Source organism: Scophthalmus maximus, chromosome 18, assembly GCF_022379125.1.
Source record: "Scophthalmus maximus strain ysfricsl-2021 chromosome 18, ASM2237912v1, whole genome shotgun sequence".
In the NCBI taxonomy this organism is placed as follows: domain Eukaryota; kingdom Metazoa; phylum Chordata; class Actinopteri; order Pleuronectiformes; family Scophthalmidae; genus Scophthalmus; species Scophthalmus maximus.
This window is the reverse complement of record NC_061532.1, coordinates 11,284,387-11,295,036: the sequence shown is the minus strand read 5'-3', so window position 1 is coordinate 11,295,036 and position 10,650 is coordinate 11,284,387. Positions and strand designations below refer to the sequence as shown.

The window sequence follows — 10,650 nt, the reverse complement described above, 5'->3', positions numbered from 1 at the left end:
GTGTTTGCACACGCCAGGCTGTATCACTGACAGTGACAGAGGCCAGAGCTCATGAAAACTGTGTGTGTGTGTGTGTGTGTGTGTGTGTGTGTGTGTGTGTGTGTGTGTTTATAACCATGACATGATTCTTCGCAACTGTGTGTGTTTGCTGTCAATGTGTATGAATGAGGAGGTGTTGGGTGAGGGACTAGATAGAGATGCTGGAATGTGGCAGACAGCAACAGACTGACTGCTGAAGAAGTGTGTGTGTGTGTGTGTTTGTGTGTGTGTGTGTGTGTGTGTGTGTGTGTGTGTGTGTGTGTGTGTGTGTGTGTGTGTGTGTGTGTGTGGGTGTGTGTGTGGGTGTGTGTGTGTGTCCAAACCAGGCACCAGGAAAACTGTCCCCGTCCTGGCTGGGGCAGAGACTCAATCATTTGGGGTCGGTGACTTACTTTGGCACTTCTTCCTCACAAACACACACACAAACACATACACACACACACACGCATACACACACACACACACACACACACACAAACACACACAGAGGCTAGTAGACTCCTGGCTCCAGGAAGAAGACTTCAAATGGAGGAGCAGGAAAAACCCAGGAGGCAGAAAACCCTGTCAACAGAGACCAAGGAAACACACACACACACACACACACACACACACACACACACACACACGCGCACTCCCTGGTATCCTTCATTCACTTGTAGTTTTGCAAAGTTAGCTGAAAAGTCCTCATACTTTTTTTCAAATGGCCTTTCATCTTGTCTCAACGTCACCCGTCTGTCTTGATCTATCTGATCACACTGATCATCAAAGATTCACTCATGTGATAATGGTCATGTTAAACAGTGCTAATCAATGTTACCGCACAGTGCGTGAAATCACCTCCATCATGAAGACCTCTGATTACATCTGATGACTCCACGTTTCTGCCCCTTGTTTATTCGGTTTGGTTTTTCTTGTGACAATTGACTTGACAACCCATTATTTCATTTCTTATACTAACCGCTGGACTAATTTTGGCCTGTTATCAGTTGTAAATGGAACTTTCCCCTGGTTTATAGCTTCAAGGTGTTTTTGTGACAAGTGACATTTTCTTTAGTCAAATTAATTGACGAATACTGCTGTCCTTCTTACGCTGAAATCTCCAAACGTTATCCTTCACTTAACCTGATTGTCTCTGTTTGTGACTTTGTAGATTTCAGTTCATATTATATATATATATATATATATATATATGGAACAAAAACAACATAGGCCCTTCTTCCTATGTGGTGACTCTGAATTGCCCGTAGGTGGGACAATAAGTATGAGTTGGCTGTTTGTCTCTATATGTCAGACCTGTGAAAGACAGGCGACCCACCCAGAGTTTACACCACATCTAACAATGTCAGCTGGGTTTGTTAAGTCTGAGACTAAAGCGTAGTAATAATTCATTTAGCTCAATTCATTTACATGATTTCAATTATATTAGTTTGATCTGAAATAAAACACCCTGGCCATATCTTAATGAGGCTCTATTCATTATGTATCCATCATTTGTTTATTTATTTTAACAATAGGCAGAATTTTACTGAGGGATCATGCTGATGTTCGCGCAGTCGAGTGTGTGGATTAGTGTGTTATTCTAAGGTTTCCTGTGTGTTGTGCTTGTGGATTAAGTGTGTTTGACCAGGTAAGGTCAGCGAGTCACACATGGGAGACACAAGTCCTCTGAGCAAGACGCCTTCAGTAACACAGATCTTCTCTCGTTCTCTCTCTCACTCACACACACACACACACACACACACACACACACACACTCACAAGCACAGCATTAACCAGGAGTGTGTTTTGGAATGAATTATTAACTCTCTCAGCTGCATGTTCTCATGTGTGTTGGGCTCGAGCGCCGAAGCGGACCCCTTGGTTCACGCCGTTTGAAGAGCAGCGCAAACACATCACACGACACTCAATTACAGATGATAAGAATTCAATTATCAAAATCTCCTTTGTTCCTGATGGTCTCAGAACGCTTTGTATATGCTCATATTTGAAATTCCATTCCCCGGGCGTTGATCGCTCCAACATCAAGTATAAAAATTGAGACAAAAATCTGTTGTGTTCTGCGAGTGACTTGTTATAGTCACGTGACCGTTTGTGCAAAAGGTGCAAAGTTCACTGACGAGCCACTGACCAGTCAGTCTGGCCTAATATCTGGCTGACAGCCCCATGGGACATCCCATGATACTGAGAGCGCGTGTTCACGTGTGTGTGCATGTAAAGCTATAGCAAATGTATTTTAAGCGGTGAAGACACAGGGATCCCAGGACCTCTCCCTGTGATAAGCAGTGGCCAAAGTCCGCAGGCTGGAGAAGGTCTGAAGAGCAAATAGGGAACACACACACACACACACACACACACACACACACACACATGCAGCCAGTGCTTAATATACTGATACATGGGGCTTAGTGGCAGTGTGATGTGGCAGGCAGATGGAAAGCTGTTTGTTCGTACGTTCGGGGGCAGGTGGGGGTAAGATTCAGGTTAGGCAAAGGTGAGGTGACATCATCAAAACAATGGGTCGTGGTGCCTTGGCAGAGTTCATCCAGAGTGCACGCACAGGGGGTTAAAGACGCGTCACTGCGGCCACATTGTTGTAAGAAGACGCAGACATGTGGCAGGGAGAGAGAATAACGATTGGCAACGAGTGTGTGAACCTTTTCGTCAGCGTCAAAAACTCTCTCCTCCTGACAGTCGAACGCTGGCTCCTCCCTCTCGAAAAGCACTGGCGGAGAAAACAACAACACAACGAGGAAGCTGGAGGAGAAGAGGTGCCTCAGTCCAGGCACTGTCAGAGCTCACATGCCCCGATAACAGCGGGAATCTTTCTGTTTGGACAAAGAGGGGAGGGGCGGCGGAGGAGGAGAAAAGTTGAACAAATTGGTTGAGAAAAGAAGAAGTTGAGAGTGGACGAGGAAGGAGAGAGGGAATGTCAGAGAGGAGGAGAGGGGAGATGCCACCAGACAGGAGGAGCAGTGGAAAACAAAAGAGGCTCCACACTCTGCTCTGTCTTATCTGTCTGAGGGTCTTATCCGCCGCTGGCTCTGTTAGTGTAACCCCATTCCCTCCCTCCCTGCTGGCCGGCCGCTCTCCTTCCACCTCATCCCTCCATCGCCAACCCTCATCCCCTTCCCACCCCTCCACTGCTGGCTGTGGACCCCGTTATCAGGCCAGGGCTGACGTCAGGGGGCCCACTGGTGCTGGGGGGGGGGCCGGAGACGGAGGCTGATAGCACGGCAGAGGCTGCCTCCACACAGGCTGTGGGAACCACGGACCCAGCCCACCTCGACCCAGTGGCCCCGCACGTCCGCACACAGAAGCATGGAAATAACATGGAAATCAATTCATGAAATTGAGCGCGCACGTGCTCTTTGAGAATTCGGGGCATTCTGGAAAGCTTGAGAGAGTTCCTACAATCATGTACTTGGCAGGTACTTCTGAAGGCAAGACTTGAATATTCAAAATGGAGGAAATTTGACTATGTTTAGGCCAACGACATAATCAACAATTCAGATAGAGGCAACCTTTTTGAAATAATTGTGAAGATGATGTGAAACACATATTAGACCTTTGCACTGGGAATAAAATTACAAATTAACTGAATGAAAGAAAAACGCTCAGAAGCTGACCTCAGACTTTTTTTCTAGATCTGCGGCCCCGACACTGATCCACGTGTATCTCTCTCCATCGCGACTGACAAATCGTGCATGTCCAATCCACGTGGTTGTGTGCATGCATGTTCGTGTCTTATATATTACCCTTTTCAAAGACCCTCCGGTCAATTTGAGCCTCTCTAATATGAACTGAAGGATCTTGTCCACAACAGATATAATTGTAATTGTGCAGTTGATGGGCCTTTTCTTATCAAATGTCATTTACTGATGTCATACATATATTATCTCTTAATATCTTGGTCATTCAGTGTCGGTCAGGGCTGACTCTAATTTCACAAAAGCAATTGTGCCATTATGTTTTCAACCTCACTGTCAAGAAGCCGAGACCCCAAACCCCCCACCTCTGCTCGCTAAACCTGATAGTATGTGGAAAAGCAAGTTGTTCTTTTTAGGCTGAAGACGAAGCTGGGGTTATTTCTTCGTGACAATCGTCAGCCCATGTATCTCCATAAAAGACCGCAGCTGCAGTGCAGTTGACAGATTGTGATATCAGGGGTTGGTGTTAGTCCACGAAACATTAATTCACAAGACGAAGAAAAAAAATCAGGGGAATTAATTGCCAGAGACTAGGTTAAGGAGGCACTTAGCCCCACGTGGTGGAATGGCTATTGTCATGCCAGAACATGTGTGTGTGTGTGTGTGTGTGTGTGTGTTGGGGGGGGGTCAACAGGTGCAAGTTTGATCAGTGGGGAGTGAGTGAAGGGCTGCAGCAGGCAGTTTCACATCATTAGTCGCAGGTGCAGGACTCCCAAAACGTGCAAACACTCACACAATCCAATGCCACCTAGACATGATCAACTATCATCCTGCAACATCAGTGTATCCACCAACACCACCCAACTCAGCCTTTCTCATTTCTGTAATTCTGGTGGGGCTGATTTATAGTAAATGGGAGTAAAATGAACCATCAATCTGCCGTTTAAACACACACACACACACACACACACACACACACACACACACACACACACACACACATGTATTTCCACGTTTTCATGTGTGTCAGATGTTTTCGGAGATGGATCTGTCGGATGGGGAGTGGAGACACACTTATCAGTATGTTGTCCTGGATAGGGTGGAGAAGATTTGTAACGGTTGTGCTTGGTCAGTGTGTGTGTGTGTGTGTGTGTGTGTGTTGCTCGCTCTCTCTCTCTCTCTCTCTTAGTCTGACCTCCTCTTGGCCGAGCAAGTAGGAGGAAGAGAAGAGTGGCCTTGACAGAGCGAGAGGAAGGGTGAGATGTAAAATAAGAAGCAGCGAAATAAAGGGTATGTTGTTTCTGAGTTGCTTATCGTCCACCTCCCGCCGTCGTTTTCTCTCACTCTCTTTGTCAGACGCACACTCCCTAAGTTTCACCAGTGGCCATGGCGTGCTCGGGTGTAAATAACTGTATAACAAGCGGGAGTGAGGGAGTGAGGGTGAGTGGATGTGTGAGGGGAGAAATATGAAAGTTGCACTCAGGATGCACTCTGTATAATGTAACTATTGTAAAATGTTTTCATGCATGGGGAAAAGAAGAAAATCATGTACCCGCTACCCGGCGGATGCTCAGGCCTTTTTGATGTGACGACACCTGTAGTTATTGGTGGGAACAGCAAAAGCAGTTTAACTCCACAGGTCTCACAAATATGTGGGCAACAAAATAAACCATTCTTGTTTTAAAAAGGAAGTCTGGCAATAAATGTATCTTTTTCCATCCATGCATGATTCTGGTTAGTCGTTTGGTGCAGCCTGTCGCCTGCAGCTCTTCGTCCAACTGTGGCTGCTCCTTCTTGTTCCTTTTCTCCCTGCAATATTTCAGTGATCCACTGTCAAAAATGTCAAGCATTACCACCGTCTTGTTTTGTGGATGCGTTTTGATGAATCATATTTTTACCCGTAATCATCAAATCATCAATATGAGGTCTGCCATGCTGCCTGTCTCAGTGCCCTCCTCCCTGCCCTCGGGGTGACATGATAAGTGCAGGCCTCATTACTCTTTTTAATTGGTCCAGAACAGTTGTAGTTGGCCAGTCTGCGGTCTGGCCAAATGCCCGGCTAAAGTAAACCGACCCAATGGAAACACTGTACAGGCCGGCCAACAGATCAGAGTGCAACATCAAGCCGGACAAAGACAGCATTTGATTTTAGACTAAACCAAAGAGGGAATCCATCCCAAGCAGTTATAGTTTATAGTTTATCTCTGAGCTTAACAGTACAGTACCTTTGAGCTTTTAAAATTTTCCTCATGGACTTCTCTCTTTAAAGTTTTAAAATCACAACAGGAATCCAAGCTTGTTGGCCTTCTTTTATGTGCACAAAAGTACAGTGCAAAATTATTCAGAACACTATTCATCAGCCGTTAACACATTTTATATAGATATGCAAATAACTTTAACATTTGTAAATTTGCTTCTCTTGCTAATATTGTTATTGGGACACCTTCACTGTGCCGCTCTACGAATCTACTCTTTTACATCCTTTATTGTGTTTCTCCTACTGTGCATGTGTGTTTAGTGTTTGCCACAGCTTGCATGTGTGAATTAAATGGTGTGCATGTGTGTGTGTGTGTGTGTGTGTGTGTGCGCACACGCGCCGTGGCGTCTATAGCTTGTGGGGAATCCATCAAACCTTATCATTATAAGTAAACATGACAGAGTGGACAAAATGACTTGTGTGCCGCCAGACCTGCTATCTAACCACAAGCCATATCTGTGATGATGGACTGATGCGGCGCTGGCTTGGACTAACCAGAGTCTGAGTGTGAGAGTGGGAGTGTACGTCTGAGTGCACACACACACACACACACACACACACACACACACACAACACATGCACACACAAGAACACACGCATACATCAAAAGGCTTACACATGTAGACACTCGTAGGCATATTGAGCACACACTCACGTTACCTTAAACATGGTCCTAATAACTTTAGACTTTTAAAGGAATACTTTTGAATTATCGCACAGTCATAAAAAGGCAGGCACACTCATAATTCATATAGGAATTCATAGTTGTTATATTTTGGCCAATGTTTGCAGGGGCTCATAGTTTTTTTTTTAATTGAGAAGAGACTGGATTTCTTTCCAGAGCAGTGATTGTTTCTGTACAGGACAAGCCCTTTTTTAATAGCGGATCAGATTTTAGAGTGTAGGAAAAAATTATTAATGTTAGCTTATAGGTCATGATCTGTGTCATATTATGTTTCATATCATGTCACAAAATAGACTTCACGAACTGCAGTGTGTCCTGAAAGATTTTCAAAAGTCAGTTTGGGAAATGAACACATGTCTAGACCATTTGCTTTTTGGAGCTTTATCCACATTTGCACAAGGTGAGGTTTCTTAGCATTTGTGCATGCATGTGCATTGAGGTAAGCCTGCGTGTTCCCCCTACTTGTTACAACACCACTGATAAGCAGGGTAAACAACCATGCACTGTTTGCTCCCATACCGTGGTGGTCATGTGATCAAAAAAACACTGATGAGAGGCTGTATGTGTGTGATCGAAGGGGTGGCATTCTGCATCCTTCTTTCCTTCAGGTTTCCTTCACAGTCTGCTCCTTCCTCGAAGTGCGGGGCTCCCGCATTGGTCTGGAAGTTCAGCCTTTAAAAGCAAAAACCCCGACAGCGATAACCCTTCTCCTGCTGTTCAGTTCCTGGGTGAAAGGTCATGGCTGCAGAGCGTCGGCCAACTTGGCAGATCGACAGTGGGTGTAGTGGCACTCGTATAGAGCGCGTCTCCATCACTTTCATTCGTCTCTCTGTCTTCATTAACTGGCTGGCGCAAGTGGCCATTGTGTGTGTATGTGTGTGTGTGTGTGTGTGTGTGTGTGTGTGCGTGTAGTGGGTCATTAACCCCATGGTGGTCTCTCAGTCAGCATGGACGAGACCACCAGGGAAGTGCTGAGTGTCTCCATTGGGTTTGTGATGCATCATAACTACAGTTTGTTTTCCCCCCTGCTGACCAGGATTAGGCTTCACCATCTATATGTGAAATGCATTGAAAAGTGCATGAAATGAATTGTATTCTTTATTTAGGTCCTGATAGGAATACACAATGCAAGTCATCCTACAAACTAAACAACCACGATAACAATAAAAACAAAATCAAATCACTTAGAACCACTTAAACAAAGAAACGGCAGAATGCAACAAACATAAAATCTGAAAAATAGGCAAAATAAATTTCACACAGGTTATTAAAAGGTGGACACAATAGACTTGAAATGAAAACAAATTGTCAAAAAAATATTAATGAAAAGTTCAAAATAGCAATAACACCATCATATCTACTGCTTGTGATATGCATCAGTTTTTTGTTTCACTGGAAACGTTCCTACTTCATTCTGTGCCGTTCGTCGTGTCAACCTCTTCAATGCAAAGCTTACAAATGTGTCAGAGCTGTTAGTTGTTCATAAGTGAGACCCTCAGTCCTGATGTGGATTTATTTAAACAGTTGTTGTTATTAGCTATATAGATTTTTCATCCCAATTAGTTTAGTTGCAATCTGTTGTCTCTTCATAAACATACAGATAAAAACATTCTCTGATGGAAGACTTTTCTAAAATATTGCACTTTTTTTCAAAAATCTTTCCAGATTTGCTTCATTATAATGAATTATGACCCCCATATTTCCTATCAATTATCATTTGTGTGACATATCCTTTCTCTATGTTTAGGTTCTGCGGCTTCTTGCTACCACAGTGTACTTGAAGTTATCGGTGGTCGTAGTCTAAGCTGGAAGTGTGTGACGTCTGAGCAAAATGATTTTTAAAGTCTTCAAGGCCTGTGTTGGGTATAGAAGTGAGACAAAGCACTGACTTATTTGCACTCGCTTAGCAAAACAGGGCATTGAACAAAATTAAATAGCCACGCTTTGTTTTGATTTGACTTGCTGCTACTTCCACTCTGTAAATCGTCCATTTCAATATTAGAAACGCGATGATAAAAAAAGAAACAAAAGACCATATGGCATATGTGGGCATTCTTAAAGGCAAAGAGACACATAGCCCTGGAAATGTATGTAGCCCTGTATGTTTGTGTGCTCTGAAAGGACAGTACTGTAAAAATTCCAATATCAGAGGCTGATATACTGTACAGATCATTTTATGACAGGAAAACTAGGAATAGTACATGTTTGATTGACTTTTATTACTTTAATATTATTACGGCTCTGCCTGAGCTTCACATCTTGAAAACATTACTGAGCAAAGAGTCAAAAGTCTTCTAGGGCTCATCTGTTTTTTAAAATGTTTTTATTTATTTATTTATTTTGAGTCGTAAAAATGTAGTAAAATTGTGCTACTCTATCTGTGCACTAACATTTTAGAAATAAAAGAATTGGAATGAAGTGAGAGCCACAGACTGGAGGAAAGGGGGAGCAAGTTAAGTTAATCAAAGAGAGCAGAGGAAAAAAGAGAGAAGGTGACATTTGGAGTGGCCCTATTTCTGAGTCGCATGGAGGTTTCATGAATCTTGAAAGGGGACGATGATACACAGAGCCTAAGGGGCCTTGCCAATACAAATCTGGCTCCCAACCAAACAGCCCCCCCCCACCCACCCACAATCCTGAGTTTCAAGCTGGGCAGAGAAGAGGGGGGGGGGGGGATGACGAGAGCCTGAACAGGCCGGAGGAGGGACACACCGGCGCCATGGCGATCCCTGAGACAACTTATCTCCTCTCTCACAATGATAGCGCCTGTCAAAATAACTGCCAAGATACATAGCCAGCCAGGAACTGGTTAACTCCGGGATTGTCCAATCAGAGGGCCCCCCTGCTCGGATCTCCGTCTTTCCCCACCTTCTTTGGGACCCAAGTTCCACAGACACACTAATCTATCTTTTGTCTCATTGCACTCTTTCCTCAAACAGGTTCAACTATAATATAGGCCTAAACTTTGCTCGGCACAAAACAGCTACTACAGTACATTTAGAATAAAATTCAAGGTTAAAGTCTTTTCTTCACCCATCTTTTCTCGTGTGAAATGCTGCAATCTAAAGATTTGAATATTTTTTGTTCTTTTCTTTAACTTAAAACGACACGTAAATAAAATCCTTTAAGTTACATCTTACTGAAGATGTTGTTTAATTTGTTTAAAGTATATTTTATTAATGGACTGTTTTATATACCTAATAGTGTGTGCCCTCTTTCACCGGTTGACCTCTGGTTCTTGTGGTATTTGTAGTGAAACATCGCCCCCTAGCGGTAGATAATGATTGATAGCTCGGCAGAGGGTCAGGAGGTGGCATGAAGCAAAGTGTTTACAGCTTTGATGGAAAATATTTAAATATATGTTTGAAAAGAAAAAAAAATCTAATAAAACTGAAAATATAATCAGTCTAATTATGTCAAGTAGATATTGCTGAAGGCGCCAAAGAGGATTGAGAACTCCTGCAATTTTATAGTCAGTGACCATGCCCCTCAACTCTTCACTCAATCAATAAGCAGAAGATACAAAAGTACAATTTTTCGAGCAATAATTATTGAAAACAATTGCTTTGAATGTGCGTCAAGGAATTAATCCTTGAATTCGGCTGATGTCAACAACTGTTGTCTTTACTATTTCTGAATGAGACGCATGTTAGGTGGCTTGTGTGATAACTACCGAAACTAAAAACGGTCGTCAAAAAGATGCATTTAAAACAATATTATCGTACTACTGCAATTGCACATAATTTAGCTCCAGTGACGAAATGTAATGTTATTATTCGCTGGAAACAGCGTTCATCCCTTGGTGTCAGCCCGCGGGGTAATAACGTTTAACCCAAAAACTGTCCAAGTAATTTCGATGTTTTCAGACAGGATTGTAGAAGAATTTTATTCGGAGGCGCTCGAAAAGTAAGTTCCCTGACCGGGAATCGAACCCGGGCCGCGGCGGTGAGAGCGCCGAATCCTAACCACTAGACCACCAGGGAAACATACCTCTCTTGATGATTCAATGCATTTTCAATTTC

General features: G+C 43.5%; 1 non-coding gene across 1 annotated transcript; it reads right to left on the bottom strand.

Annotated features, from left to right (window-relative positions):
• Nucleotides 1-10,539: 10,539 nt before the first annotated feature.
• trnae-cuc lies at nucleotides 10,540-10,611 on the bottom strand. Its single transcript has one exon. It is a non-coding gene; the product is annotated as a tRNA-Glu (tRNA).
• Nucleotides 10,612-10,650: the final 39 nt, after the last annotated feature.